This window comes from Nomascus leucogenys, chromosome 14 (assembly GCF_006542625.1).
Source record: "Nomascus leucogenys isolate Asia chromosome 14, Asia_NLE_v1, whole genome shotgun sequence".
In the NCBI taxonomy this organism is placed as follows: domain Eukaryota; kingdom Metazoa; phylum Chordata; class Mammalia; order Primates; family Hylobatidae; genus Nomascus; species Nomascus leucogenys.
Genome location: NC_044394.1, coordinates 84,120,603 through 84,136,555, shown reverse-complemented (window position 1 = coordinate 84,136,555; position 15,953 = coordinate 84,120,603). Strand labels below are relative to the sequence as shown.

Below are 15,953 nucleotides of genomic sequence, written 5' to 3'. Positions count from 1 at the left end.
GGCTCACGCTTGTAATCCCAGCACTTTGGGAGGCCGAGGCGGGCGGATCACGAGGTCAGGAGATCGAGACCACGGTGAAACCCCGTCTCTACTAAAAACACACAAAAAATTAGCCAGGCGTGGTGGCGGGCACCTGTAGTCCCAGCTACTCGGAGAGGCTGAGACAGGAGAATGGCGTGAACCCGGGAGGTGGAGCTTGCAGTGAGTGGAGATTGCGCCACTGCACTCCAGCCTGAGAGAGACTCCGCCTCAAAAAAAAAAAAAAAAAAAAAAAAAAAAAGAGAAAAAGATTTAGGTTTCAACTGGTTGGGATATATCTTTGTGTTTTCATTATGGATGTCAGTAACCTCCATTTTTGCTATCAACAGTATCAGATTTATTCTGCTGACAATAAAGGAGGTATCTCTGCACAGGGATTTTAATCAGCTTGTTGCACCTGTGATAGGACATTGTATCCATATTCAAATACTTGAATAAATGCCCTTGTAGCTAATCTTAGTTTGTGTTTTGCTGTTACTGAAGCACACTGTAAAATTTAGACCCAATCACGTATTTTTATAGAAGTTCTATTTCTAAAGCCTTACTTTTTTGCTGTTCTTTTTCAAGTTGAGACTTGTACTTATTAATTTATTTCACGGTTTAATTTCCTTCCACATCTATAAGCAATTTTATGTTTCATTATCTTAACTTCTATGCCATTGTTTTTCACTTTAGTCCTAGCTAATGGGTCTCTTAGCTTTTTATGTTGTGGGCTTCCATTTAGTATTTTTCAACCCGTTTAGTAATATCTGCAAGACAAAGGAAAAATTCTTAACTCCTCTCTATTTTTTTCTCAGCAATAATGAGTCTTTTGCATTTTCGGATTCCTAGAAATAAATGCTGCCTAGGAAGCATTTTGTTCAGTCAACTTTGACCTCATCCCATTCTCTATAGGGGTCAGGCAGAGTCAGGGATGATAATATAATTTATCATCCAAATAAGAACAAATTTGAGAGTGAAACGGGATGCTAACCAGACTGGAGTCAGAGACAAAACGAGAAAATCTGGCTGTTCTGGGCACATGGGGCTGTACAGTCGCTTTAATAAGGACTGCTCTGTGCAAATATGACTTGCTGCTTATAAACCCTGTTAAATAAGATCATGATAAGAAGGCAGACCTCAGGGCCTGAGGAGCATGCCAATAATGAAAGCACAGAGCTGAACGGGGTCAGCAGAGGACGAACCCTTCCAATTCCTAATGTTGAGTCCAACCGATGCTTGTGTGATTTTCTGGCTCTCTGTCTATCGGCTCCTCCCTCTGTTCACTGCAGACACTCTGAGGTCTAGCTCACCCTTTATGTTAAGTGTTAACTCTTTTGTAAAAATTCTCAGGCTCCTCTCCATGCACTCCTAGTCTGTAACATGAGGTAGCCCTGGATTCTAGTCATTTTTGGGGAGTATGCCGTCTGCCTCATGACAATTTTAGTTTTGGCTTCCCAAGTTCCTTACAAGAACACTGACGGCAGATATCGTAGCTCATTTTCCCTCCACCTAAAAGAGCTCTCTCTCAACCCATAACACTCACAAGATGTGAGCAGGTAACCCCGGGGATGACAAATACCACTATTTGCCACGATCTCCAATCTAAGAGGTTTGTGGAAATACATTTTTTCATATCTGTGTATTATTTCCCTTTGCTTTATTTTAATGCTTGGACACATTTTCCTCTTTGAAAAATATTTGGCTATCTTCTGCTTCCCCACATTGCTTAGGTTTGTTTATGCCTACTAGAAATTTGATAGACAATAACAAACATTTATTGAGCACCTACTATATCCTGAGAAAAACGCTGTTAGGGTTGACCATACCAGATGAAGTTTGCACAGGCAACATTATCTCATGAGGTGGATTCTATTATCAACAGAGTGATCTGGGGGCCTTACGTGAGGCCAGATTGTCCGGGAAGGCTCTAATTTGGCAAGTCAAATCCGAGAGGACTGAGAGAGGCATACTCATTTTTGTTGAGCATTTCTAGGACATTTCACTCCCTAGAGATACACCCACGTGTGACCATCCACTTCCTGGTTCTCCCTGCTCCAAAGCACGTGGCTCTTCTAGGCTCTGGAGGCCTTTGCCATCACAAATGAAAACGTAGGCAGCTGCTATCATGCAGGAGCAAGAAGAGAAAGGTGTGAGGACAACGTGAGAGGGTGCCGCAGGGACTGTCCCTGTCCAGGTTAAGGCTCTATGGAGGGCACAGAAGATACATGGCACCCTGCAGGGCAGGACATTCTGAACACCATGAAAGCAACATTATGGGTGAGAGGGGCCCTGAAGGATGCCTGGATGAGGGCTGTGGGATACGTGGCTGGTGTGGGGGTGGTAAGAGGTCACTCTGAAGTGGGAGGATGATGGCAAGAAGACCATGACCATGTGTGAGGTTATTAGTGTTCGCCATGATGTGGGGTGGGTGATATCTAGCCCTAAGCCAGATTCTCGGGGCAACTCAGTCTCAGCCTCCTGAGTAGCTGGGATTACAGGTGCCTGCTACCACGCCTGGCTAATTTTTGTAGTTGTTTTTTAGTAGAGACGGGGTTTCACCACGTTGGCCAGGCTTGTTTTCATAATTTTATACTAACGTTTATTTATATTCATAGAAAATATTTTATATTAATCTACTTTAATATTTTTGTCCAGTGCATTTAAGATATTGAAACAGAGGTCCAGGAAGATTAGCTTGCCTGTGGTCTCAGAGCCAGTAAAGGAACCAGGCCAGTGAGGGCTCCACAGAGCAGCCCCATTCTGCCTTGGCCTCACCATGGACTCCTGTGGCTGGAGGTTGAAAGCAAAGGGGACTAGGTGAATTCTGAATTGTGGCAGTTTCAGTGAGAAGAGGACTGCTGGGACACTGGGTGGATGCTAACAGACACTGGGGGAAACCTTTATCTGGGGATGCCAGTGAAGTGGAATAATAGGAGTCACCTCTTAGACAAGTGTTGGCAAAGGAGATGGGAGGATTTCAGGTTTCTGAGACTAATTTCTCTTCTCAAGAGGGTTATATCCTTATTGTTGATCTTGGCCCTTGTCAAAATCTTCTGGGGAAGAATTCTTTTTACCTCCAGGGCTCACCATGACAGAACTATGTAAAGGAAGTAGCTGTCTGGGTTAGGTCTGGGTAGGAGCAAACATCGCTGAAGATTCACCTGGCACAGCGGGCAAACCTACTGGTGCTGTTGGATGCTGGTGGAAGATCCAAGCTCAGCTGCCTGTTCTCAGAATCAGGTGGCTGAAACATGGTTTCTGGGACTGAGTTTTGGCAAGGCAATTGTGCCTTCCAGATGTGCACACACGCATATATGTGTCTGTCTAGCTACAATTTCAAAGTGACAGCAAACAAACAAGAGTAGCCATCGGACCCAATGCTGGCTGAGCTGCTAGGAGATACAATGCAGGTAGTATATGCATTTAAACTCCTGGTTCTTAGGAATGGAAGTTTAAATGTGGAGTGCAGATGGTGATGCTGGTCAAAGTGAGGAAGTGATTTACCTTCTGGACAGCTGCCTTGGCTTCCAGATCTCACTAGAATGGGCAGGTCTTTTCTAGAGGTCTGTGACATACAATTTTAGGGGAAAAAATAGAAAGTAAATCATCAGTAATAAGTGCTAAGTTCTAAAAGTGCCAGTTGACTTGTCTTTCCAGATAGTTCCAGCCTTGGTGGGATTTAATGCAGAAGAGATGACATGTCAGAGTGACTGGACTATGAGGCGATTGTATGCACACGATGAAGCTTTGCATAAAGGTGATACTGATGTAGCTCCTCATCACAGCCTAGACTATTTAGGTTCTGCTTGGGCAATGGTTCAAGTTTCCTAGCACAAAAAGACCTGTGTGCGTGGAAACCGCTGCTTCGTGGTCCAATCCCTCCACCAGATGAAGGCACTAAGTACTGCAGGTTCCATCATGACTCTGTGGCCTGCTCCTCTGGGCTTGGGTCATTCACATGTTCCTGGAACTCATCTCACAGGGCAATTTCAACGCAGGCCAGACCTTGAGCAAGGCCAAGATGGAGATGTCCATTAATGGCTTTCATCTTTGGCTCCGCAGGTGGATACTGGGATTAGTCATTTCCTATTTTGTTGAGTTTGCCAAATACATTTTGGACCTTTAAAAAGTCCTTATGCTATCGCAATATGATGCTTTGGTAGAGTCCTGTCCACTTTCCACTGGCCTTGGCAGGTGATTGAGTATTATGAAAGCAACTAGCGCCTAAATTGTGAAATACAAATGTTACTTTGTTTTTGTAGAAAGACCAGATGAAAATAACACAAAATGTTTTGGTATTTTTGTTAAAAATGCAATCTGGGCCTGAAGAACTTAAATCTAAGTCTGGCTTTATATTTCATTTAAACCTTTTTTACTTAGGCAAAATAGCAATATTTGAAGGCAAAAACAGGTTTGTAATGATTAGGAAAGATTCTCCTAATTGCACTTTGCAAACCAATTATACAAGAGAAAGCTGAACCAGTTCTGAGTGTGTTATTATTGTTATTAGGATTTTCACCTCTCAAGTGAACAGTGCTTTACGATTTATATGTGAAAGTGCTTTCGCATGTAATGTATAATAATCACACAGTCTTCTTTGAAATACCTTGAACTTTAAGAACAAATCCAGGTTGAAAGAAGAGGTACTCAGAAAAAATAATATGAATCAGATCTCTCCAGAGAATCAGATCTCTCTACTGGAATCCTTGCGTGCAGGTTTTTCTAGCGTGCAGATGACTATGTCTGGGGGCCTAACATTCTAGCCATTATCTGGTCTGCTTCTTAAAGATGGTCTTGTTTTAATTAACACAACCTTTTGGCTGCAGATCTGGTGGGGATGGAATTGGGAAGTGCCAAGGGACCTTGAATGATCACACATGATTTTTCTCCATGTAGGAACAACAGGCTAAGAGAGTCTCCTGAGAAAAGCTGGGCTTGTGAGATAACCAGCCCTACCTGGAGAAGCTTTGGAAAAAGAAAAACAAAAACTCAACTTTACAACTGTATATCTGGACCAAACACCTGAGTAACTGTTGGTAAATCCTTTACTATATGACACTGCCCATTCCTGGATATGAGGGATAGCATATACTCCAAGGAACAACATCTCTTGCAGGGTTTCACTTCCTAAAAAGCTACTGAAGAAAAAAACCATTGAAGTCATGGGACAAAGGGCTATTCCTCTGAGTTAAATAGGAATGTCCCCTGGAGGGAGAATTCCACTTCTTCTGCCAACCAGCAACCCTGCTGGCAGCTGTGTTTGAGAAAAGCGTGCCTATCAGCTAATGATGCCTAGCCCCTCTCCTGGCCTGAATGGAGAGTCTGTGTTGGTGGTATTGATATCCACCATTAACAAAAACTTGGCTTACTTTCAAAAATGTAGATCCTTTTATGAATTCTTCAACATAACAAAGGCAATGGTTTCCCATTTGTGTGTTAATTGTATGTTTGCCCAAATTTGATGGATCATGTTTTGGTTTTTATATAATTTTCTCATTTTCCAGATTCCATTTAGGGTCCTCAGGCTGAAATTAGGCATATCCCATGGCCCAGGCTGGTTGGACACAACTAAATCTACATAAATCTCCACTGAGTCTCCAAGGAGATTCCATGAGAAAATATTTTAGGAAACAGGGTTGTGAGTCTCTGTGCTCAGTGATATTTAAGTTGGCTGACCATTTCAATTTTGGAAATTATAGTCCATTAACATGAAAAAAAGGCAATTACATGTTTGTATATTTCTACCTATGCTTGTGCTTTTTGCAAATGTTTATAAAGAGTGGCATGATAAAATAAAATAATTTTGTGTTTGCTTCTGGTGACAGTAAAATTTTATTTATAAAATACAATTACTGGCCGGCTCGGTGGCTCATGCCTGTAATGCTAACGCTTTGGAAAGCCAAGGCAAGTGGATCACCTGAGGTCAGGAGTTTGAGACCATCCTGGCCAACGTGGTGAAACCCCATCTCTACTAAAAATGCAAAAAATAGCTGGGCATGGTGGCTCACACTTGTAGTCCCAACTACTCAGGAGGCTGAGGCAGGAGAATCGCTTGAACCTGGGAGGCAGAGGTTGCAGTGAGCCAAGATCGCGCCACTGAAATTCAGCCTGGCAACAGAACAAGACTCTGTCTCAAAAAAAAAAAAAAAAGCAATTACTTAACTAAAAGCTTTAGGATGGTTAAACAAACAAACCAACCCTTCTGCTGAACATTTGAGTTTCACTGATTATGACGGGAGGTTCAAATATACGATTACTTCATATACGGATGTGAAAAAGGTCTGATAGGCAGTTTTCAATTAGAGTTATTGTTCTGTTTCCATATTAATAGAAACCAATTAGTTATTATGAACAGATTGGGTATTTAGCTCAGGTACAACATAAAATGCAAGACTAAAAAGAAAAACAAACACAGAGTATTCTTTTTTTCTATGCTGCTATGAGGTTTAATATATTTAATATATACTTTCTGTATTGTCCATTGGGGCAAGGGATTCCCTGGCATTGAAAATTTACTTAAAATATCTGTGGTTAAGTTATCATAATGAATATTACTAATGTGCAATTCATTAAGACCAACAAGCCAGCATCTTACATGATATTTGGTACTTAGTAGGTATTTGAGACTATGCTCAGTTTTTTTGTGAAAACTGTCTAGCTCTTGTTTGCCTACAAATAACACTGACAATACAGTTCATTTCTAATGTAGAAGAAACTTGACTTTGGAGCCTTGCCCCTCAAACCTGGTCCTGATTACTGCTTCAACTCCTGTTTATATAATTCTACACAATTTTGGCAGGATTCAAGAGCACATACCAGGGTGTTGGCTTTTATGAATCTCCTGGGATGTGAATGTCACGCTGACTGGATGAACCCTGGCCACAAATCCCAGACAAGCACAATGACTCTATTTATTCAGACTTGGCTGCCTGAATGCAGATTGACTCTGTGGGTAATAAATTTTCACAGGCCGAGAGCTTCAGGATCAACCAAGCTGATCCTGAGAAGAAAAATGCACCTAAGGAAGTAGAGTTGGGCTGCAAAAACCTCCTATGTTTTTATTCCATGTCTGCATATCATTCAGCTAATTCATTTAGTTACTGATTGACATGTGCTGTCAATGCTTTCAGATATTTCAAAAGCTCTGCTTTGTGTTATGCAATTGTCATATTAAAAAGAAACAAGGGAAAAAATGAAGAGCTTCCATTACAATTGGCAATCTGCTTTTAACAGTACACCCAAAACTGATGTGAGTCATCCAGTAATCTCTGTGGTAAAGAGCACAGAATTGAGATGGGAATGTTTCTTGTGCTGCTCCATAGGCAACCAAAGGAAACAGCGATAAGAACTGCAATTTTGTGCTCTGAGCAACCTCACCTACAATCTTGATATCTTGATGAAGTGAGGCTTTAGATTATTTCTAAGAGACACGATTATTACTCTATGCATTATAAATAAGAAAATAATTGGCTCTTTAATTTGCAGATTTATGTTAATGATCTAGATATCTATTAAGTTAATTGCATGCTCTCCAAATATTGATTGGGGATTAAAAGGCAACTTTTCATTGTGTAAGAAGTAAATTACGCCAATGGGGAAATTACCCTCTACAGATTAGATCCAGTGATTGTTGCCTGTAAAATTAAAATAGTCAGTTAAAGTGGATAAACCATGCTCATTTAAAGAGAAAAATGTGGCTACAGAGTTAAAATAAAAAGACTGCCCAATATGTTTGGATAACGTAATTACTGGAAGCTGCAGGCGTGTACATAGCCATTCAATTTAGATTCCTGGTCCCTTCCTTTCCCTAAGCTATGTATTTGTCATCCCCGAACACTTGTCTGCAGTTGACGCTATCTCGGCTGCTCCTTGCTGAAAGTCTTAATCATGCGTCCCTCTCCTCATGCCTTAGCTATAGTAATGCCATCTACATATTTGCTTGAGTCCAACCTCCCAAGCTTACCCTGACTTGAGAGGCAGAGCTCATCTTTTTGCCAAATGGGAAGACATGCAATATAATTAATCACTCCCTTCCTAATCTATTAAATTTTTTTATACTTAGTGTCTTAAGTCTTCTAATTACTTCACATTATTTCATAAAAACATTGGTCTTTGGAATTGTTAAAACCATCAGTTACAGAAAGGAGATCAAACAAATTACTCCAGGTATCACATGCCTTTCATTTACTCAGATAAATAAGAAAACTGATTCTCAGATCTTTTGTGCTATTTCCAGTTGGAACCTCATCCAGTGTGAAAATCATAGGTGCAACCATAAGGCTATGCTTCCATTTCATTTATGTTTGTAAACTTTCTAAGGAAACCTGGTCACAACCCCAGCACTAGAGGCTACAGCCAAAATTTGGTTATTCTTGAAAGGGAAGGCTGTGGAGAAACTCAGTCTCTTGGTTTTGAAGGCTTCTGTTTGAGATAACTTATGAAAACTTGTAGCTTCAATATAGCTTGATGTAAGCATCTTTAAGAAGGGGCTATAGACATTTCCATGGAGATTGGATAAATGCTTTTTTTCTCAAATAGGTTATTTGTGTATTAATCTATAGCCAATTTAAGATATTGGGCCTTATATTTTTGTCATCTCTGTCAATACTTTTAATGTTTGGAAAGAACTCATTTGAAAAATCATAGAGTTCAGGAAAAGGAACAAAGGCAGAGCAAAGGTCGCGTTTGATACTGTAAAATGGACAGTGGGAAATACTCTCAATTGAAGGCATCACTATGCATTTATCTATGCATTCATTCAACAAATATTTAGCAGTTCTGCTGTGCCAGACACAGTCCCTGCCCTCAGGAAACTTTCAGTTTAGCTGGTGTAGAGAGATGTTAGAAAAAGTAAACATAAGATATAACTAAAATTATGATGAGATTTAGGTAAAAAGATGAAGGATACTGTGAGAAGGACTAACTGGGAGTCGATTCGATAAGAGGGAGGCCTCCCTGAGGAAGTGAAAGTTATGCCGCACCTCCAACATGAGTAGGTGTTTGCAAGGCAAAAATGAGGGAGTAGAGGCCTATGGAGGCCCTAAGGCAGCTGAGCTCAGCTTTCTGCAGGAGCTGGGAGAAGGGCTGGGCCGCAAATGAGCTCAGTGTGAAGATGAGACGTGGACAAAGCCAGATAGTGCAAGGTAGTGTTGGCCATGCTGAGGGCTCCGAATTTGATCCCAGGTGGGATGGGAAACCTATTTAAGATTTTAGACCAAGGAATTACTTGATCTGATTTTTAAAAGATCACCGTGGGGAGGCTGTATTACAGAGGGCAGGAAACAGAAATACAATAGTTTATACCAGACTGGTTTTGACTAGCTGGGAATGGAAAGAGGTAGATGGACCAATATTTCATTTTGGAGGCTGAGTTTATAGGACTTAGAGATGAAGTGACTATCTGAGTGAGGAACAGGGAATCATCAAGGATGAGTCCGAAGTTTCTAGGCTGGAACAGCTGGGCATCTGGCAGGGCTAGTTTTGGAAATGGGAACAATAACAAGAGGAACATGTTTGTGTGTCTGGGTAGCGCGATGGCAAAGGCCAGAAGTCCAGTTGGGCACAGACTGAATTTGAAATGTCCGTGAGACATCCAAGTGGAAAAGTAAAGTAGGTTTGTGGTTCAGAAGAGAGTTCTGAGCTGAGGATATAACTTTAGAAATTGTCAGTATATAAAAATTGAAGGTCATAGGAATGGATGAGATCACCCAGAGAGCAGACATGGAGAAGAAAAGTCAGGAATAAACACGGAAAGTTTCCAACATTGGCCAGAAAATCAGAGTCAGCAAAAGAGCCTGAGAAGAGAAGCCGGAGGGGCAGGACCCAAACCAGGAAAGTGTGGTGTTAGACTCCTACAGAGAAGTGGGTGATGAACAGTGTTCAATGCTGTAAGTCTTCTAGTAAGACAGGTGACTGAAAAGAGCCCAGTATAATTGGCTCTAGAGAGGTCATTGGGGGCCCAGTGAGAAGCATTTCTGGTAAAGAGATGGGGGCATAATGAGATCAAAAGAACAAGTCTCTATGTAGCTCTGAGGAAATGGATGAAGTTTAGATAGGAGCAGGGCAGTGTCCTCTCGCAACAGGAGGGCACGGGGAGGATGAGTGCAGATGGAAGCAGTGGTGCAGATGCGGTATTGAGAAGTTTAGGTTTCTCTGCTAGAAGCCAGTCACCCATGGTATGAGGTAGGGAAATAAAGATAAATAAGATACACAGTGAAATTCAGGTTGTTTACTTACAAAGTTGGGAAGACAGAAAACTACATTTGTATTATCTATTATTATTCATTCTGTAACAAAGGTAATTATAGGATATTACGGGAGAAAGCGTGCAAAATGACAGTACCCGTGAACTGTTATAAGTTATGTATATATAGTGTAATACCTAGAATAGCCACTAAAAAAGCTGTACAAAGAGATATGCACAAAAATGTTACAGACAAATCAAAATAGAATTCAAAAAGTTTAAGGAATACACAGAAAGGCAGGAAAAAGAAAATAAAAACCAGGAAGAAACTAAACAAAAAATAGAGTGGTAGACTTAAGCTTTAACAAATCAATAATTACATTAAATGTAAATGGTCTAAATGTATCAATTAAAAGACAGAAATTGGCAAATTGAATAAAAATATGACAACTATTAATATATGCTGTATATAAGAAACTCATTTCAAATATAACAATATTGGTAGGCTGAAAGTAAAAGAATGGAAAAAAGTTATATTATGAAAGCATTAATCAAAAGAAAGCAGGAGTAGCTATGCTGTTATCAGAAAAAGTAGACCTCAGAGCAAAGAAAATGACCAGAGACAGAGTGGGACATTACATAATGATAGAAGGGTCAATCTAACAAAATATAGCAATCCTAAATGTACACACACCAACTAACAGAGCTGTGAAATATGTGAAAACAACCTGATTGAACAGAAAGAAGAAATAAACAAATCCACAATGATAGCCAGAGACTTCAACACCTCTCTCTCAACATTAGATAGAGCAATGAGACAGAAAGTCCAGAAAAGATACAAAAGAACATCAAACAAGATAAATCTAATTGATATTAATAGAACACCCTACCCAACAATAGCAGAATACACATTCTTTTAAGTGCCTATAAAGCATGTACCAAGATAAACCATATCTTGGGTCATAAAAAATCCTCAACAAATGTATAAGAATAAGTCATACAGACTATGTTCTCTGACCATAAAGGAACCAAACTAGAAACCAATAAAAGTTAAGATTAAGGGCGATCTCTGAGCACTTAGAAATTAAACAGCACATTTCTAAATAATCCATGAGTCAAAGAAGAAGTCTTATTGAACTGAATGATGATGAAATACAACACATCAATATTTGTGGGATAAAGTTTATAGCATTGCTGAGAGTCAAATGTATAGCACTAAATACTTACTATATCATAAAAAAGAACGAATCTCAAATCAATAATCTAATCTCCCTCAAGAAACTAGAAAAAGGGCAAAAATGTACCCAAAGCAAGCAAGAGGAGGGAAATAAAGATAGGAAATCAGTGAAACTGAAACAGAAAAACCAAATAGATAATATTAATGAAACAACAAGCTAGTTCTTTCAAAAGATCAATACAGTTAATAAACCTCTAGCAAGACTGATATAAAAAAGAAAGAAGACAAACAATGAGTATCAGTAATGAAACAGGGGCTGACACTATAGATCTTGCAGTCATCAAAAGGATAATAAAGGAATACTATAAACAACCCTATCCGCATAAACATGACAACTTAAGTGACACGGATAGACTTATTACCGAAGAACACAATACCACATATGCCCAGTATGAAACAGATAATCTAATAGCCCTATGACTATTAGATAATCTGAGTAGCTCTACAACTATTAAAAATTTTTTTTGGCAGGGCGCTGTGGCTCACGCCTGTAATCCCAGCACTTTGGGAGGCCAAGGCGGGTAGATCATGAGGTCAGGAGATTGAGACCATCCTGGCTAACATGGTGAAACACCGTCTCTACTAAAAAACATAAAAAATTAGCCAGGCATGGTGGTGGGAGCCTGTAGTCCCAGCTACTCGGGAGGCTGAGGCAGGAGAATGGTGTGAACCCAGGAGGCGGAGCTTGCAGTGAGCCAAGATTGCGCCACTGCACTCTGGCCTGGGCGACAGAGTGAGACTCCGTCTCCCAAAAAAAAAAAAAATTTTTTTTGTTTTTCTCCCCCTGAGATGGAGTCATGCTGTCACCCAGGCTGGAGTGCAGTGGCTAGATCATAGCTCACGGCAATCTCAGCCTCTCAAGCAATACTCCTGTGTCAGCCTCCCGAGTAGCTGGGATTACATGCACGCACCACCACGCCCAACTAATTTTTGTATTTTTAGTAGAGACTGGTTTTCACCATGTTGGCCAGGCCGGTCTCGAACATGACCTCATGACCTGACCTCATGATCTGCTCTCCTCAGCCTCCCAAAGTGCTGGGATTACAGACATGAGCCACCACACCCGGCCAGGAAATAGAATCTTTAAGTTTAAAAATCTCCAGGCCCATATGGTTTTACTAGAGAATTCTGCTAAATAATTAACATATATATATATATATATATTTTTTTTTTTTTTTTTTTGAGAAGGAATCTCACTCTGTCCACCCAGGCTGGAGTGCAGTGGCACAATTTTGGCTCACTGCAACCTCCACCTCCCAGGTTCAAGCTATTCTCTCGCCTCAGCGTCCCAAGTAGCTAGGATTACAGGCACATGCACCATGCCTGGCTAATTTTTGTATTTTTAGTAGAGAAGGAGTTTCAGCATGTTGGTCAGGCTGGTCTCGAACTCCTGACCTCAGATGATCCACCTGCCTTGGCCTCCCAAAGTGCTGGGATTATAGGCCTGAGCCACTGTGCCCGACCTAACATCATTTTTTAAAAACATAATCTTTTTGAGAAAAGGGCAGGGGACCCTTCTCAATTCATTTTATAAGGTCAGTATTACCCTGATACCAAAACTAGCCAAAGACAGTACAAAACAGAAAACTTCCAACCAATATCCCTCATGAACATTAAAAAGACAAATGTGTGGTGAGGATGTAGAGCAACTGAAATACTCTTACACTGCTGGTGGGAGTGTCAACTGGTACAACCATTTTGGAAAATGGTTTGAGATAATTTACTAAAGTTGAACATGCACATACCCTACTGCTCAGCATTTATACTTCTGGGCATAGCTCCAACAAAAATGTTCCCATGTGCTCAACAAAAGACCTGTACAAGGATGAAAAGACCTGTACAAGGATAACAAGACCTGTACAAGGATGCTAATAAGAGCACACTATTCTACCCCCTGACCCCTGCCAAAATATCCACATGCCCATTAGCAATGACATACACACATAATGAAACAGGATACAGCAATGAAAATGAACAAACTTCAATACAAGTAACAACATGGGTGAATCTCATAAACAATGTTGAACGAAAGAAGCAAGACACAAAAGAGTACATGCCGAATAATTCCAATGATGCAAAGTGCAAAAATTAAGTAAGCAAAGTAAGCAAAATTACACTATGGTGTTAGAAAACAGGAAAGTGGTTATTCTTCTGCAGAGTGGTGACTGGTGGGAGCATGGGGGCACCTGGGAGGCTGGTCATGTCTGTATTTTCATCTGGATATTGGTTATATCATATATATATATAGTCATTTTTAAAGACATATCATTTTTATAAATCATATACAAACAGGCTGGGCACGGTGGCTCACGCCTGTAATCCCAGCACTTTGGGAGGCTGAGGCGGGTGGATCACTTGAGGTCAGAATTTTGAGACCACTCTGGCCAACATGGTGAAACCCCGTCTCTACTGAAAATACAAAAATTAGCTGGGTGTGGTGGCAGGTGCCTGTAATCCCATCTACTTAGGTGGCTGAGGCAGGGGAATCACTTGAACCCGGGAGGCGGAGGTTGCAGTGAGCCAAGATCGCGCCATTGCACTCCAGCCTGGGCGACAAGAGCAAGACTCTGTGCACACACAAAATATGCCTATTGGATCTGGTGACATGCAGATGATGGGTGACCTCAAGTTTTGATGAAGTGGCAGGCTTGGGGATCTAGCATTAATTACAATTTTACAAACAGAGACACTGAAGCAGAGAACAGTTCAGAGGCTGGACCAAGGTTGCAAAACTAAGCAGCAGAGTGGGGATTTGAACCCTCGGAGTGGGGCTGCTGTGCTCTTAACCACTAAACTAGACTGTCTTTTGACCTTTAGGATCACAAAGGCAATGGGGAGAAAAGGAAACCTCAGATAGGAGTGTTCAAAAGCACAGAGTCTGAGGTGATCTGAGGAAGGGCAGGCATGTATAGCAACTTGAAGCTCTTGTAGACACCTCTTTATTACAGTGGCACATGGGCTGGTTGAACCAATATTCACAAAGACAGCCAGATATAATGTCAGAAAAGGTTAAGGACTTTCACACACTGTACTATGTTTATTGAGGCAAGGGATTTTTAAAATATTTTGAGTTTAAGGTGCAAACTCTGATTACATCTAGAAAAATCATTTATGTTAAATGTTCAATTATCTCAGAATGCCAGGGAATGAGTGTGTGTGTGTGTGTGTGTGTGTGTGTGTGTGTGTGTGTGTCTGTGTGTGTTTGTGCACAGGCTATGCTGTTTCAGGGATAAAGCATAGTTTGGTCTTGAAGAGAAAAAAATACCATATCATTAGTCTTGTTTAAAAGTATGGGAATTACAATTCTGTGATTAGACCAGGGTATAATTATAGGCCAAAGCAGGACAACTTAATGCAATTACTGTTGAAGCAATAACTTAAACTATCATATGCAAAACCACTGTCTGGAGTCTTAATTAGGAAAAAGGGATTAATGTATAAAAATTATTCATTGTCAGTTCCTTTTATTGCAAAAACAGGAAGGTATATTCACATAGGAATTAAATGCAAGAATAAAGGATCTGACCTGTACATTCATAACACAATATTATCAATGAGTACAGAATGGAAGGCGATAGCTTAAAAAGCAAAATAAGTCAACTAAAAGCTCTTACTGCCTTAGAGAACATGTATAGTACGTCATTAGTAGTGTTTATTAAAATTGAGTTTTCATTGGAAATACTTCCTGGAAACAGCTCAGGAAATTATTTCCAAATTTAAAAAGGTTTGCAGATTGAAATAGTCTGTGAACCCTTTTTCTAATAAAAAGCATACACAATTTACATGTTTGATATGATTTAATCCATAATCTATGTATCCAGGCCACTTAATGGGAAAAAACACAAAGAGATGAAATCATTTGCTTATCATCATGGAGATAAGAAGCCAAAATTAGGAGTGAAGCCACTCTACATTTCTGCTAAGATTGCTGTGTGGCAGATATCTGGCTGCCCTGGAAACAAATAAACAGATCTCTAAAACACTCAAAGCCCGAGTGGCCTTCTTTGCCCAGTTAACCTTCTTCCACTGGGTATTCTCCACCTGCCAATCTGGTTTCCACACTCCTCAAGCTCTTCTCCCTTTTTGGTGCCTCAGTTTCTCCCATGAGATGAGTAACCTCTTTTGTGACCTCATAGCTATGCTCTGCTCAGATACTCTTCCTCGGAATTCTCCTTTGACTTTTATTTAATCTCTGCCTGTTCTCTTTGTAAGTTATTTGCATTTGCATGTCTAGACAGCAAATCATCTGCATAGCATTTCATGATACCTTCCTATTAATTCACTATTCCAAAACCAATAGAATAGCATTAGTATTTTGTAATGCATACAAAAATGACTTATTAAAAAAAGCCTCTCTGAATTGTCTTTCTACCCATCACATGTATTTAAACTTGACAAAATACAACATAGGGGATGAGAAAAAGAAAACAGAAGTGTAGAAAAATCTGTCTTTAGTGTTTTTAAACTTGCTTTGAAATACAAACATTTCTTGAAATGCAGAAGTGAAAGTGA

At 40.2% G+C, this 15,953-nt stretch overlaps 1 protein-coding gene across 4 annotated transcripts in view; it reads right to left on the bottom strand.

Annotated features, from left to right (window-relative positions):
- AFF3 (AF4/FMR2 family member 3) overlaps window positions 1-15,953 on the bottom strand; it is a 564,533-nt gene that overhangs the window by 112,825 nt on the left and 435,755 nt on the right. The gene's annotated exons all lie outside the window — the stretch shown is intronic.